The sequence below is a fragment of the Colletes latitarsis genome, chromosome 14 (genome assembly GCF_051014445.1).
Source record: "Colletes latitarsis isolate SP2378_abdomen chromosome 14, iyColLati1, whole genome shotgun sequence".
Lineage (NCBI taxonomy): Eukaryota > Metazoa > Arthropoda > Insecta > Hymenoptera > Colletidae > Colletes > Colletes latitarsis.
In genome coordinates this window covers 9,223,855-9,241,479 of record NC_135147.1, presented here as the reverse complement: position 1 = coordinate 9,241,479, position 17,625 = coordinate 9,223,855, and positions in this window count along the sequence as shown.

Genomic DNA, 17,625 nt, shown 5'->3' with positions numbered 1-17,625 from the left:
GTCAATTAAAACTGGTTCCGATCAATATTTTAGAGGATAACACCGGATTGGTCTCGTTTAGGTCTGGGTTAGGCCCGCATCTGACTCATACTTTTGTGTTTTTTTTGCATACTTGTTAGCCAGATCCGGAGCTCTTTCTGGTTTGGATCAGGTAGTAATGTAGTACCACACTGAAACAGACGATTAAACCTGGTTTCGATCAATATTTTAGAGGATAACGCCGGTTAGGTCTGGATTAGGTCTTGGGTTTGCCCCCATCCGGCTCATACCTTCACATTTGTCGCATGCTTGTTAGCCTGATCCTGGGCTTTTTCTGGTTTGGATCACGTAGTAATGTGGTACCACACTGAGACAGTCGATTAATCCTGGTCGCGATCAATATTTTAGATGATAACGCCGGTTGGGTCTGCATTTGGTCTGGGATTTGCCTCCACCCGGCTCATACTTTCACATTTTTCGCATGCTTGTTAGCCTGATCCTGGGCTTTTTCTGGTTTGGATCACGTAGTTACGTGGTACCACACTGAACAGTCAATTAAACCTGGTTTCGATCAATATTTTAGAAGATAACACCGGTTTGATCTGGGTTATGTCTGGGTTATGACCGCATCTGGCTCATACTTTTGCGTTTTTTTGTATACTTGTTGGCCAGATCCTGGCGTTTTTTCTGGTTTGGATTACGTACAAATGTGGTTCCGCACAGGAACAGTCTATTAAACCTTGCCCCGATCAATATTTTAGAGGATAACGCATGTTAGGCCTGGGTTAGGTCTGGGATTTGCCCACACCTGTCTCATACTTTCGCATTCTTCACATACTTGTTGTCCAGATCCTGGGCTTTCTCTGGTTTGTATCACGTAGTAATGTGGCAGCACACTGAAGCAGTCAATTAAACCTGGCCTCGATAAATATTTTAAAGGATAACACCGGTTGGGTCTGCATTTGGTCTGGGATTTGCCCCCACCCGGCTCATACTTTCACATTTTTCGCATGCTTGTTAGCCTGAGCCTGGGCTTTTTCTGGTATGGATCACGTAGTAATGTGGTACCACACTGAAACAGTCGATTAAACCTGGTTTCGGTCATTATTTTATAGGATGACGCATGTTAGGTCTGGGGTAGGTCTGGGATCTGCCCTCATCAGGCTCATACGTTCGCATTTTTAACAAACATGTCGACCAGATCGTGGGTTTTTTCTGGATTAGATCTCGTAGTAATGTGGTACCACACTGAAACCTGGTTTCGATCATTATTTTAGAGGATAACGCCGGTTTGGCCTGGGTTAGGTCTGGGTTATGCCCTCATCTGGCTCATACTTTCGCGTTTTTTTGTATACTTGTTGGCCAGATCCTGGGGTTTCTTCTGGTTTGGAGTACGAACAAATGTGGTACCGCACAGGGACATTCAATTAAACCCGGCCTCGTTTAATAATTTAGAGGATAACGCATGTTAGGTCTTGGTTAGGTCTGGGATTTGCCCTCATCTGGCTCATACATTCACATTTTTAACAAACATATTGACCTGATCGTGGGTTTTTTCTGGTTTGGATCACGTAGTAATGTGGTACCACATTGAAACAGTCTATTGAATCTGGTTTGGATCCATATTTTAGAGGATAACACACGTTTTGTCTGGGTTAGGTCTGGTTCATGCCCGCATCTGGCTCATACTTTTCCGATCTTTTGTATACTTGTTAGCCAGATCCTTGATTTTTTCTGTTTGAATCACGTAGTAATGTGGTACCACACTGAAACAGTCAATTAAACCTGGCCCCGATCAATATTTTAGAGGATAACACATGTTAGGTCTGGGGTAGTGTCTGGGATTTGCCCTCATTTGGCTCATACATTCGCATTTTTCGGATACTTGTTGGTCAGAACCTGGGCTTTTTCTGGTATGGATCACGTAATAATGTGGTACTGCACAGGAACAGTCAATTAATCCTGGCCTCGATCAATATTTTAGAGGATAACGCCGGTTAGGTCTGAATTAGGTCTGGGGTTTGCACTCACCCGGCACATACTTCCACATTTTTTGCATGCTTGTTTACTTGATCCTGGGCTTTTTCTGTTTTGGATCACGTAGTAATGTGGTACCACACTGAAACAGTCAATTAAAACTGGTTCCGATCAATATTTTAGAGGATAACACCGGATTGGTCTCGTTTAGGTCTGGGTTAGGCCCGCATCTGACTCATACTTTTGCGTTTTTATTGCATACTTGTTGGCCAGATCCGGAGCTCTATCTGGTTTGGATCAGGTAGTAATGTAGTACCACACTGAAACAGACGATTAAACCTGGTTTCGACCAATATTTTAGAGGATAACGCCGGTTAGGTCTGGATTAGGTCTTGGGTTTGCCCCCATCCGGCTCATACCTTCACATTTGTCGCATGCTTGTTAGCCTGATCCTGGGCTTTTTCTGGTTTAGATCACGTAGTAATGTGGCGCCCCACTGAAACAGTCAATTAAACCTGGCCTCGATAAATATTTTAGAGGATAACATACGTTGGGTCTGCATTTGGTCTGGGATTTGCCCCCACCCGGCTCATACTTTCACATTTTTCGCATTCTTGTTAGCCTGAGCCTGGGCTTTTTCTGGTATGGATCACGTAGTAATGTGGTACCACACTGAAACAGTCGATTAAACCTGGTTTCGGCCATTATTTTAGAGGATAACGCATGTTAGGTCTGGGGTAGGTCTGGGATCTGCCCTCATCAGGCTCATACGTTCGCATTTTTAACAAACATGTCGACCAGATCGTGGGTTTTATCTTGATTGGATCTCGTAGTAATGTGGTACCACACTGAAACCTGGTTTCGATCATTATTTTAGAGGATAACGCCGGTTTGGCCTGTGTTAGGTCTGGGTTATGCCCGCATCTGGCACATACTTTTGCGTTTCTTGGCATACTTGTTGGCCAGATCCTGGGCTTTTCCAGGTTTGGATCTCGTAGTAATGTGGTACCACACTGTAACAGTCGATTAAACCTGGTTTCGATCATTATGTTAGAGGATAACGCCGGTTAGGGCTGGGTTTAGGCCTGGAATTTGCCCTCATCTGGCTCAGACTTTCGCGTTTTTTTGTATACATGTTGACCTGATCGTGGGTTTTTTCTTGATTGGATCTCGTAGTAATGTGGTACCACACTGAAACCTGGTTTCGATCATTATTTTAGAACATAACGCCGGTTTGGCCTGGGTTAGGTCTGGGTTATGCCCTCATCTGGCTCATACTTTCGCGTTTTTTTGTATACTTGTTGGCCAGATCCTGGGGTTTCTTCTGGTTTGGAGTACGTACAAATGTGGTACCGCACAGGGACATTCAATTAATCCCGGCCTCGTTTAATAATTTAGAGGATAACGCATGTTAGGTCTTGGTTAGGTCTGGGATTTGCCCCAATCTGGCTCATACTTCCACACTTTTCGCATGCTTGTTTACCTGATCCTGGGCTTTTTCTGTTTTGGATCACGTAGTAATGTGGTACCACACTGAAACAGTCAATTAAAACTGGTTCCGATCAATATTTTAGAGGATAACACCGGATTGGTCTCGTTTAGGTCTGGGTTAGGCCCGCATCTGACTCATACTTTTGTGTTTTTTTTGCATACTTGTTAGCCAGATCCGGAGCTCTTTCTGGTTTGGATCAGGTAGTAATGTAGTACCACACTGAAACAGACGATTAAACCTGGTCTCGATCATTATTTTAGAGGATAGCGCCGGATAGGTCGGGGTTAGGTCTGGGATTTGCCCCCATCTGGCTCATAATTTCACATTTTTCGTGTGCTTGTTAGCCTGATCCTGGGCTTTTTCTGGTTTGGCTCACGTAGTAATGTGGTACCACACAGAAACACTCAATTAAACCTGGTCTCGATCAATATTTTAGATGATAACGCAAGTTAGATCTGTGTTAGGTCTGGGATTTGCCCTCATCAGGCTCATACTTTCACATTTTTAACAAACATGTTGACCAGACCGTGGGTTTTTTCTGGTCTGGATCACGTAGTAATGTGGTACTACACTGAAACAGTCTATTAAACCTGGTCTCGATCAATATTTTAGAGGATATCGCATGTTAGGTCTGGGTTAGGTCTGGGATCTGCCCCCATCAGGCTCATACGTTCGCATATTAAACAAACATGTTGACCAGACCGTGGGTTTTTTCTGGTCTGGATCACGTAGTAATGTGGTACTACACTGAAACAGTCTATTAAACCTGGTCTCGATCAATATTTTAGAGGATATCGCATGTTAGGTCTGGGTTAGGTCTGGGATCTGCCCCCATCAGGCTCATACGTTCGCATATTAAACAAACATGTCGACCAGATCGTGGGTTTTTTGTGGTTTGGATCACGTAGTAATGTGGTACCACATTGAAACAGTCATTTAAACCTGGTTTCGATCATTATTTTATAGGATAACGCATGTTAGGTCTGGGTTAAGTCTGGGATATGCCCGCATCTGACTCATACTTTTGCGTTTTTTTGTATAGTTGTTGGTCAGATCATGGGTCTTTCCTGGTTTGCATCTCGTAGTAATGTGGTACCACACTGAAACAGTCGATTAAACCTGGTTTCGATCATTATTTTAGAAGATGACGCCGGTTAGGACTGGGTTAGGTCTGGGATTTGCCCTCATCTGGCTCATACTTTGGCATATTTCGCATACTTGTTGGCCTGATCCTGGGCTTTTTCAGGTTTGGATCACGTAGTAATGTGGTACCACGCTGAATCAGTCGATTAAACCTGGTCTCGATCAATATTTTAGAGGATAACGCATTTTGGTCTGGGTTAGATCTGGGTTATGCCCGCATCTGGCTCATACTTTTGCGTTTTTTTGTATACTTGTTGGCCAGATCCTGGGGTTTTTTTCTGGTATGGATCACGTAATAATGTGGTACCACACTGAATCAGTTGATTAAACCTGGTCTTGATCAATATTGTTGCGACGGTATGAAGATGCCGCGCAATACCGCGAAATTGCATCGTCGCAATGGTCTGAAGAGGCTTCGCGATGAGGTGAAGCTGCCACACAAAAACGAGCGGATGCGAGATCCCGAGCCTTCCGGTTGCTGAGAAACCGGCAACGATTTGAAGATTAGAATTACGACAGATCGCAAGGCGAACAAACGTATCGAAAAGCACTCTTGTTAATAAAGTTCCTAGTGTGCATATGTTGTGCTGTTTTAATTGTGTTATAATATGAGGCGAGCGACGAGCAATACTCCCCGGCGCAACAATATTTTAGAGGATAACGAATGTTAGGTCTGGGTTAGGTCTGGGATTTACCCTCATCTGGCTCATACATTCGCAATTTTCGCATACTTGTTGGACAGATCCTGGGCATTTTCAGTTTTGGATCACGTAGTAATGTGGTACCACACTGAAACAGTCAATTAAACCTGGCCCCGATCAATATTTTAGAGGATAACACATGTTAGGTCTGGGGTAGGTCTGGGATTTGCCCTCATTTGGCTCATACATTCGCATTTTTCGGATACTTGTTGGTCAGAACCTGGGCTTTTTCTGGTATGGATCACGTAATAATGTGGTACTGCACAGGAACAGTCAATTAATCCTGGCCTCGATCAATATTTTAGAGGATAACGCCGGTTAGGTCTGAATTAGGTCTGGGGTTTGCACTCACCCGGCACATACTTCCACATTTTTCGCATGCTTGTTAGCCTGATCCTGGGCTTTTTCTGGTTTAGATCACGTAGTAATGTGGTACCCCACTGAAACAGTCAATTAAACCTGGCCTCGATAAATATTTTAGAGGATAACATACGTTGGGTCTGCATTTGGTCTGGGATTTGCCCCCACCCGGCTCATACTTTCACATTTTTCGCATTCTTGTTAGCCTGAGCCTGGGCTTTTTCTGGTATGGATCACGTAGTAATGTGGTACCACACTGAAACAGTCGATTAAACCTGGTTTCGGTCATTATTTTAGAGGATAACGCATGTTAGGTCTGGGGTAGGTCTGGGATCTGCCCTCATCAGGCTCATACGTTCGCATTTTTAACAAACATGTCGACCAGATCGTGGGTTTTTTCTTGATTGGATCTCGTAGTAATGTGGTACCACACTGAAACCTGGTTTCGATCATTATTTTAGAGGATAACGCCGGTTTGGCCTGTGTTAGGTCTGGGTTATGCCCGCATCTGGCACATACTTTTGCGTTTCTTGGCATACTTGTTGGCCAGATCCTGGGCTTTTTCAGGTTTGGATCTCGTAGTAATATGGTACCACACTGTAACAGTCGATTAAACCTGGTTTCGATCATTATGTTAGAGGATAACGCCGGTTAGGGCTGGGTTTAGGCCTGGAATTTGCCCTCATCTGGCTCAGACTTTCGCGTTTTTTTGTATACATGTTGACCTGATCGTGGGTTTTTTCTTGATTGGATCTCGTAGTAATGTGGTACCACACTGAAACCTGGTTTCGATCATTATTTTAGAGCATAACGCCGGTTTGGCCTGGGTTAGGTCTGGGTTATGCCCTCATCTGGCTCATACTTTCGCGTTTTTTTGTATACTTGTTGGCCAGATCCTGGGGTTTCTTCTGGTTTGGAGTACGTACAAATGTGGTACCGCACAGGGACATTCAATTAATCCCGGCCTCGTTTAATAATTTAGAGTATAACGCATGTTAGGTCTTGGTTAGGTCTGGGATTTGCCCCAATCTGGCTCATACTTCCACACTTTTCGCATGCTTGTTTACCTGATCCTGGGCTTTTTCTGTTTTGGATCACGTAGTAATGTGGTACCACACTGAAACAGTCAATTAAAACTGGTTCCGATCAATATTTTAGAGGATAACACCGGATTGGTCTCGTTTAGGTCTGGGTTAGGCCCGCATCTGACTCATACTTTTGTGTTTTTTTTGCATACTTGTTAGCCAGATCCGGAGCTCTTTCTGGTTTGGATCAGGTAGTAATGTAGTACCACACTGAAACAGACGATTAAACCTGGTTTCGATCAATATTTTAGAGGATAACGCCGGTTAGGTCTGGATTAGGTCTTGGGTTTGCCCCCATCCGGCTCATACCTTCACATTTGTCGCATGCTTGTTAGCCTGATCCTGGGCTTTTTCTGGTTTGGATCACGTAGTAATGTGGTACCACACTGAGACAGTCGATTAATCCTGGTCGCGATCAATATTTTAGATGATAACGCCGGTTGGGTCTGCATTTGGTCTGGGATTTGCCTCCACCCGGCTCATACTTTCACATTTTTCGCATGCTTGTTAGCCTGATCCTGGGCTTTTTCTGGTTTGGATCACGTAGTTACGTGGTACCACACTGAACAGTCAATTAAACCTGGTTTCGATCAATATTTTAGAAGATAACACCGGTTTGATCTGGGTTATGTCTGGGTTATGACCGCATCTGGCTCATACTTTTGCGTTTTTTTGTATACTTGTTGGCCAGATCCTGGCGTTTTTTCTGGTTTGGATTACGTACAAATGTGGTTCCGCACAGGAACAGTCTATTAAACCTTGCCCCGATCAATATTTTAGAGGATAACGCATGTTAGGCCTGGGTTAGGTCTGGGATTTGCCCACACCTGTCTCATACTTTCGCATTCTTCACATACTTGTTGTCCAGATCCTGGGCTTTCTCTGGTTTGTATCACGTAGTAATGTGGCAGCACACTGAAGCAGTCAATTAAACCTGGCCTCGATAAATATTTTAAAGGATAACACCGGTTGGGTCTGCATTTGGTCTGGGATTTGCCCCCACCCGGCTCATACTTTCACATTTTTCGCATGCTTGTTAGCCTGAGCCTGGGCTTTTTCTGGTATGGATCACGTAGTAATGTGGTACCACACTGAAACAGTCGATTAAACCTGGTTTCGGTCATTATTTTATAGGATGACGCATGTTAGGTCTGGGGTAGGTCTGGGATCTGCCCTCATCAGGCTCATACGTTCGCATTTTTAACAAACATGTCGACCAGATCGTGGGTTTTTTCTGGATTAGATCTCGTAGTAATGTGGTACCACACTGAAACCTGGTTTCGATCATTATTTTAGAGGATAACGCCGGTTTGGCCTGGGTTAGGTCTGGGTTATGCCCTCATCTGGCTCATACTTTCGCGTTTTTTTGTATACTTGTTGGCCAGATCCTGGGGTTTCTTCTGGTTTGGAGTACGAACAAATGTGGTACCGCACAGGGACATTCAATTAAACCCGGCCTCGTTTAATAATTTAGAGGATAACGCATGTTAGGTCTTGGTTAGGTCTGGGATTTGCCCTCATCTGGCTCATACATTCACATTTTTAACAAACATATTGACCTGATCGTGGGTTTTTTCTGGTTTGGATCACGTAGTAATGTGGTACCACATTGAAACAGTCTATTGAATCTGGTTTGGATCCATATTTTAGAGGATAACACACGTTTTGTCTGGGTTAGGTCTGGTTCATGCCCGCATCTGGCTCATACTTTTCCGATCTTTTGTATACTTGTTAGCCAGATCCTTGATTTTTTCTGTTTGAATCACGTAGTAATGTGGTACCACACTGAAACAGTCAATTAAACCTGGCCCCGATCAATATTTTAGAGGATAACACATGTTAGGTCTGGGGTAGTGTCTGGGATTTGCCCTCATTTGGCTCATACATTCGCATTTTTCGGATACTTGTTGGTCAGAACCTGGGCTTTTTCTGGTATGGATCACGTAATAATGTGGTACTGCACAGGAACAGTCAATTAATCCTGGCCTCGATCAATATTTTAGAGGATAACGCCGGTTAGGTCTGAATTAGGTCTGGGGTTTGCACTCACCCGGCACATACTTCCACATTTTTTGCATGCTTGTTTACTTGATCCTGGGCTTTTTCTGTTTTGGATCACGTAGTAATGTGGTACCACACTGAAACAGTCAATTAAAACTGGTTCCGATCAATATTTTAGAGGATAACACCGGATTGGTCTCGTTTAGGTCTGGGTTAGGCCCGCATCTGACTCATACTTTTGCGTTTTTATTGCATACTTGTTGGCCAGATCCGGAGCTCTATCTGGTTTGGATCAGGTAGTAATGTAGTACCACACTGAAACAGACGATTAAACCTGGTTTCGACCAATATTTTAGAGGATAACGCCGGTTAGGTCTGGATTAGGTCTTGGGTTTGCCCCCATCCGGCTCATACCTTCACATTTGTCGCATGCTTGTTAGCCTGATCCTGGGCTTTTTCTGGTTTAGATCACGTAGTAATGTGGCGCCCCACTGAAACAGTCAATTAAACCTGGCCTCGATAAATATTTTAGAGGATAACATACGTTGGGTCTGCATTTGGTCTGGGATTTGCCCCCACCCGGCTCATACTTTCACATTTTTCGCATTCTTGTTAGCCTGAGCCTGGGCTTTTTCTGGTATGGATCACGTAGTAATGTGGTACCACACTGAAACAGTCGATTAAACCTGGTTTCGGCCATTATTTTAGAGGATAACGCATGTTAGGTCTGGGGTAGGTCTGGGATCTGCCCTCATCAGGCTCATACGTTCGCATTTTTAACAAACATGTCGACCAGATCGTGGGTTTTATCTTGATTGGATCTCGTAGTAATGTGGTACCACACTGAAACCTGGTTTCGATCATTATTTTAGAGGATAACGCCGGTTTGGCCTGTGTTAGGTCTGGGTTATGCCCGCATCTGGCACATACTTTTGCGTTTCTTGGCATACTTGTTGGCCAGATCCTGGGCTTTTCCAGGTTTGGATCTCGTAGTAATGTGGTACCACACTGTAACAGTCGATTAAACCTGGTTTCGATCATTATGTTAGAGGATAACGCCGGTTAGGGCTGGGTTTAGGCCTGGAATTTGCCCTCATCTGGCTCAGACTTTCGCGTTTTTTTGTATACATGTTGACCTGATCGTGGGTTTTTTCTTGATTGGATCTCGTAGTAATGTGGTACCACACTGAAACCTGGTTTCGATCATTATTTTAGAACATAACGCCGGTTTGGCCTGGGTTAGGTCTGGGTTATGCCCTCATCTGGCTCATACTTTCGCGTTTTTTTGTATACTTGTTGGCCAGATCCTGGGGTTTCTTCTGGTTTGGAGTACGTACAAATGTGGTACCGCACAGGGACATTCAATTAATCCCGGCCTCGTTTAATAATTTAGAGGATAACGCATGTTAGGTCTTGGTTAGGTCTGGGATTTGCCCCAATCTGGCTCATACTTCCACACTTTTCGCATGCTTGTTTACCTGATCCTGGGCTTTTTCTGTTTTGGATCACGTAGTAATGTGGTACCACACTGAAACAGTCAATTAAAACTGGTTCCGATCAATATTTTAGAGGATAACACCGGATTGGTCTCGTTTAGGTCTGGGTTAGGCCCGCATCTGACTCATACTTTTGTGTTTTTTTTGCATACTTGTTAGCCAGATCCGGAGCTCTTTCTGGTTTGGATCAGGTAGTAATGTAGTACCACACTGAAACAGACGATTAAACCTGGTCTCGATCATTATTTTAGAGGATAGCGCCGGATAGGTCGGGGTTAGGTCTGGGATTTGCCCCCATCTGGCTCATAATTTCACATTTTTCGTGTGCTTGTTAGCCTGATCCTGGGCTTTTTCTGGTTTGGCTCACGTAGTAATGTGGTACCACACAGAAACACTCAATTAAACCTGGTCTCGATCAATATTTTAGATGATAACGCAAGTTAGATCTGTGTTAGGTCTGGGATTTGCCCTCATCAGGCTCATACTTTCACATTTTTAACAAACATGTTGACCAGACCGTGGGTTTTTTCTGGTCTGGATCACGTAGTAATGTGGTACTACACTGAAACAGTCTATTAAACCTGGTCTCGATCAATATTTTAGAGGATATCGCATGTTAGGTCTGGGTTAGGTCTGGGATCTGCCCCCATCAGGCTCATACGTTCGCATATTAAACAAACATGTTGACCAGACCGTGGGTTTTTTCTGGTCTGGATCACGTAGTAATGTGGTACTACACTGAAACAGTCTATTAAACCTGGTCTCGATCAATATTTTAGAGGATATCGCATGTTAGGTCTGGGTTAGGTCTGGGATCTGCCCCCATCAGGCTCATACGTTCGCATATTAAACAAACATGTCGACCAGATCGTGGGTTTTTTGTGGTTTGGATCACGTAGTAATGTGGTACCACATTGAAACAGTCATTTAAACCTGGTTTCGATCATTATTTTATAGGATAACGCATGTTAGGTCTGGGTTAAGTCTGGGATATGCCCGCATCTGACTCATACTTTTGCGTTTTTTTGTATAGTTGTTGGTCAGATCATGGGTCTTTCCTGGTTTGCATCTCGTAGTAATGTGGTACCACACTGAAACAGTCGATTAAACCTGGTTTCGATCATTATTTTAGAAGATGACGCCGGTTAGGACTGGGTTAGGTCTGGGATTTGCCCTCATCTGGCTCATACTTTGGCATATTTCGCATACTTGTTGGCCTGATCCTGGGCTTTTTCAGGTTTGGATCACGTAGTAATGTGGTACCACGCTGAATCAGTCGATTAAACCTGGTCTCGATCAATATTTTAGAGGATAACGCATTTTGGTCTGGGTTAGATCTGGGTTATGCCCGCATCTGGCTCATACTTTTGCGTTTTTTTGTATACTTGTTGGCCAGATCCTGGGGTTTTTTTCTGGTATGGATCACGTAATAATGTGGTACCACACTGAATCAGTTGATTAAACCTGGTCTTGATCAATATTGTTGCGACGGTATGAAGATGCCGCGCAATACCGCGAAATTGCATCGTCGCAATGGTCTGAAGAGGCTTCGCGATGAGGTGAAGCTGCCACACAAAAACGAGCGGATGCGAGATCCCGAGCCTTCCGGTTGCTGAGAAACCGGCAACGATTTGAAGATTAGAATTACGACAGATCGCAAGGCGAACAAACGTATCGAAAAGCACTCTTGTTAATAAAGTTCCTAGTGTGCATATGTTGTGCTGTTTTAATTGTGTTATAATATGAGGCGAGCGACGAGCAATACTCCCCGGCGCAACAATATTTTAGAGGATAACGAATGTTAGGTCTGGGTTAGGTCTGGGATTTACCCTCATCTGGCTCATACATTCGCAATTTTCGCATACTTGTTGGACAGATCCTGGGCATTTTCAGTTTTGGATCACGTAGTAATGTGGTACCACACTGAAACAGTCAATTAAACCTGGCCCCGATCAATATTTTAGAGGATAACACATGTTAGGTCTGGGGTAGGTCTGGGATTTGCCCTCATTTGGCTCATACATTCGCATTTTTCGGATACTTGTTGGTCAGAACCTGGGCTTTTTCTGGTATGGATCACGTAATAATGTGGTACTGCACAGGAACAGTCAATTAATCCTGGCCTCGATCAATATTTTAGAGGATAACGCCGGTTAGGTCTGAATTAGGTCTGGGGTTTGCACTCACCCGGCACATACTTCCACATTTTTCGCATGCTTGTTAGCCTGATCCTGGGCTTTTTCTGGTTTAGATCACGTAGTAATGTGGTACCCCACTGAAACAGTCAATTAAACCTGGCCTCGATAAATATTTTAGAGGATAACATACGTTGGGTCTGCATTTGGTCTGGGATTTGCCCCCACCCGGCTCATACTTTCACATTTTTCGCATTCTTGTTAGCCTGAGCCTGGGCTTTTTCTGGTATGGATCACGTAGTAATGTGGTACCACACTGAAACAGTCGATTAAACCTGGTTTCGGTCATTATTTTAGAGGATAACGCATGTTAGGTCTGGGGTAGGTCTGGGATCTGCCCTCATCAGGCTCATACGTTCGCATTTTTAACAAACATGTCGACCAGATCGTGGGTTTTTTCTTGATTGGATCTCGTAGTAATGTGGTACCACACTGAAACCTGGTTTCGATCATTATTTTAGAGGATAACGCCGGTTTGGCCTGTGTTAGGTCTGGGTTATGCCCGCATCTGGCACATACTTTTGCGTTTCTTGGCATACTTGTTGGCCAGATCCTGGGCTTTTTCAGGTTTGGATCTCGTAGTAATATGGTACCACACTGTAACAGTCGATTAAACCTGGTTTCGATCATTATGTTAGAGGATAACGCCGGTTAGGGCTGGGTTTAGGCCTGGAATTTGCCCTCATCTGGCTCAGACTTTCGCGTTTTTTTGTATACATGTTGACCTGATCGTGGGTTTTTTCTTGATTGGATCTCGTAGTAATGTGGTACCACACTGAAACCTGGTTTCGATCATTATTTTAGAGCATAACGCCGGTTTGGCCTGGGTTAGGTCTGGGTTATGCCCTCATCTGGCTCATACTTTCGCGTTTTTTTGTATACTTGTTGGCCAGATCCTGGGGTTTCTTCTGGTTTGGAGTACGTACAAATGTGGTACCGCACAGGGACATTCAATTAATCCCGGCCTCGTTTAATAATTTAGAGTATAACGCATGTTAGGTCTTGGTTAGGTCTGGGATTTGCCCCAATCTGGCTCATACTTCCACACTTTTCGCATGCTTGTTTACCTGATCCTGGGCTTTTTCTGTTTTGGATCACGTAGTAATGTGGTACCACACTGAAACAGTCAATTAAAACTGGTTCCGATCAATATTTTAGAGGATAACACCGGATTGGTCTCGTTTAGGTCTGGGTTAGGCCCGCATCTGACTCATACTTTTGTGTTTTTTTTGCATACTTGTTAGCCAGATCCGGAGCTCTTTCTGGTTTGGATCAGGTAGTAATGTAGTACCACACTGAAACAGACGATTAAACCTGGTTTCGATCAATATTTTAGAGGATAACGCCGGTTAGGTCTGGATTAGGTCTTGGGTTTGCCCCCATCCGGCTCATACCTTCACATTTGTCGCATGCTTGTTAGCCTGATCCTGGGCTTTTTCTGGTTTGGATCACGTAGTAATGTGGTACCACACTGAGACAGTCGATTAATCCTGGTCGCGATCAATATTTTAGATGATAACGCCGGTTGGGTCTGCATTTGGTCTGGGATTTGCCTCCACCCGGCTCATACTTTCACATTTTTCGCATGCTTGTTAGCCTGATCCTGGGCTTTTTCTGGTTTGGATCACGTAGTTACGTGGTACCACACTGAACAGTCAATTAAACCTGGTTTCGATCAATATTTTAGAAGATAACACCGGTTTGATCTGGGTTATGTCTGGGTTATGACCGCATCTGGCTCATACTTTTGCGTTTTTTTGTATACTTGTTGGCCAGATCCTGGCGTTTTTTCTGGTTTGGATTACGTACAAATGTGGTTCCGCACAGGAACAGTCTATTAAACCTTGCCCCGATCAATATTTTAGAGGATAACGCATGTTAGGCCTGGGTTAGGTCTGGGATTTGCCCACACCTGTCTCATACTTTCGCATTCTTCACATACTTGTTGTCCAGATCCTGGGCTTTCTCTGGTTTGTATCACGTAGTAATGTGGCAGCACACTGAAGCAGTCAATTAAACCTGGCCTCGATAAATATTTTAAAGGATAACACCGGTTGGGTCTGCATTTGGTCTGGGATTTGCCCCCACCCGGCTCATACTTTCACATTTTTCGCATGCTTGTTAGCCTGAGCCTGGGCTTTTTCTGGTATGGATCACGTAGTAATGTGGTACCACACTGAAACAGTCGATTAAACCTGGTTTCGGTCATTATTTTATAGGATGACGCATGTTAGGTCTGGGGTAGGTCTGGGATCTGCCCTCATCAGGCTCATACGTTCGCATTTTTAACAAACATGTCGACCAGATCGTGGGTTTTTTCTGGATTAGATCTCGTAGTAATGTGGTACCACACTGAAACCTGGTTTCGATCATTATTTTAGAGGATAACGCCGGTTTGGCCTGGGTTAGGTCTGGGTTATGCCCTCATCTGGCTCATACTTTCGCGTTTTTTTGTATACTTGTTGGCCAGATCCTGGGGTTTCTTCTGGTTTGGAGTACGAACAAATGTGGTACCGCACAGGGACATTCAATTAAACCCGGCCTCGTTTAATAATTTAGAGGATAACGCATGTTAGGTCTTGGTTAGGTCTGGGATTTGCCCTCATCTGGCTCATACATTCACATTTTTAACAAACATATTGACCTGATCGTGGGTTTTTTCTGGTTTGGATCACGTAGTAATGTGGTACCACATTGAAACAGTCTATTGAATCTGGTTTGGATCCATATTTTAGAGGATAACACACGTTTTGTCTGGGTTAGGTCTGGTTCATGCCCGCATCTGGCTCATACTTTTCCGATCTTTTGTATACTTGTTAGCCAGATCCTTGATTTTTTCTGTTTGAATCACGTAGTAATGTGGTACCACACTGAAACAGTCAATTAAACCTGGCCCCGATCAATATTTTAGAGGATAACACATGTTAGGTCTGGGGTAGTGTCTGGGATTTGCCCTCATTTGGCTCATACATTCGCATTTTTCGGATACTTGTTGGTCAGAACCTGGGCTTTTTCTGGTATGGATCACGTAATAATGTGGTACTGCACAGGAACAGTCAATTAATCCTGGCCTCGATCAATATTTTAGAGGATAACGCCGGTTAGGTCTGAATTAGGTCTGGGGTTTGCACTCACCCGGCACATACTTCCACATTTTTTGCATGCTTGTTTACTTGATCCTGGGCTTTTTCTGTTTTGGATCACGTAGTAATGTGGTACCACACTGAAACAGTCAATTAAAACTGGTTCCGATCAATATTTTAGAGGATAACACCGGATTGGTCTCGTTTAGGTCTGGGTTAGGCCCGCATCTGACTCATACTTTTGCGTTTTTATTGCATACTTGTTGGCCAGATCCGGAGCTCTATCTGGTTTGGATCAGGTAGTAATGTAGTACCACACTGAAACAGACGATTAAACCTGGTTTCGACCAATATTTTAGAGGATAACGCCGGTTAGGTCTGGATTAGGTCTTGGGTTTGCCCCCATCCGGCTCATACCTTCACATTTGTCGCATGCTTGTTAGCCTGATCCTGGGCTTTTTCTGGTTTAGATCACGTAGTAATGTGGCGCCCCACTGAAACAGTCAATTAAACCTGGCCTCGATAAATATTTTAGAGGATAACATACGTTGGGTCTGCATTTGGTCTGGGATTTGCCCCCACCCGGCTCATACTTTCACATTTTTCGCATTCTTGTTAGCCTGAGCCTGGGCTTTTTCTGGTATGGATCACGTAGTAATGTGGTACCACACTGAAACAGTCGATTAAACCTGGTTTCGGCCATTATTTTAGAGGATAACGCATGTTAGGTCTGGGGTAGGTCTGGGATCTGCCCTCATCAGGCTCATACGTTCGCATTTTTAACAAACATGTCGACCAGATCGTGGGTTTTATCTTGATTGGATCTCGTAGTAATGTGGTACCACACTGAAACCTGGTTTCGATCATTATTTTAGAGGATAACGCCGGTTTGGCCTGTGTTAGGTCTGGGTTATGCCCGCATCTGGCACATACTTTTGCGTTTCTTGGCATACTTGTTGGCCAGATCCTGGGCTTTTCCAGGTTTGGATCTCGTAGTAATGTGGTACCACACTGTAACAGTCGATTAAACCTGGTTTCGATCATTATGTTAGAGGATAACGCCGGTTAGGGCTGGGTTTAGGCCTGGAATTTGCCCTCATCTGGCTCAGACTTTCGCGTTTTTTTGTATACATGTTGACCTGATCGTGGGTTTTTTCTTGATTGGATCTCGTAGTAATGTGGTACCACACTGAAACCTGGTTTCGATCATTATTTTAGAACATAACGCCGGTTTGGCCTGGGTTAGGTCTGGGTTATGCCCTCATCTGGCTCATACTTTCGCGTTTTTTTGTATACTTGTTGGCCAGATCCTGGGGTTTCTTCTGGTTTGGAGTACGTACAAATGTGGTACCGCACAGGGACATTCAATTAATCCCGGCCTCGTTTAATAATTTAGAGGATAACGCATGTTAGGTCTTGGTTAGGTCTGGGATTTGCCCCAATCTGGCTCATACTTCCACACTTTTCGCATGCTTGTTTACCTGATCCTGGGCTTTTTCTGTTTTGGATCACGTAGTAATGTGGTACCACACTGAAACAGTCAATTAAAACTGGTTCCGATCAATATTTTAGAGGATAACACCGGATTGGTCTCGTTTAGGTCTGGGTTAGGCCCGCATCTGACTCATACTTTTGTGTTTTTTTTGCATACCTGTTAGCCAGATCCGGAGCTCTTTCTGGTTTGGATCAGGTAGTAATGTAGTACCACACTGAAACAGACGATTAAACCTGGTTTCGATCAATCTTTTAGAGGATAACGACGGTTAGGTCTGGATTAGGTCTTGGGTTTGCCCCCATCCGGCTCATACCTTCACATTTGTCGCATGCTTGTTAGCCTGGTCCTGGGCTTTTTCTGGTTTGGATCACGTAGTAATGTGGTACCACACTGAGACAGTCGATTAATCCTGGTCGCGATCAATATTTTAGATGATAACGCCGGTTGGGTCTGCATTTGGTCTGGGATTTGCCTCCACCCGGCTCATACTTCCACATTTTTCGCATGCTTGTTAGCCTGATCCTGGGCTTTTTCTGGTTTGGATCACGTAGTTACGTGGTACCACACTGAACAGTCAATTAAACCTGGTTTCGATCAATATTTTAGAAGATAACACCG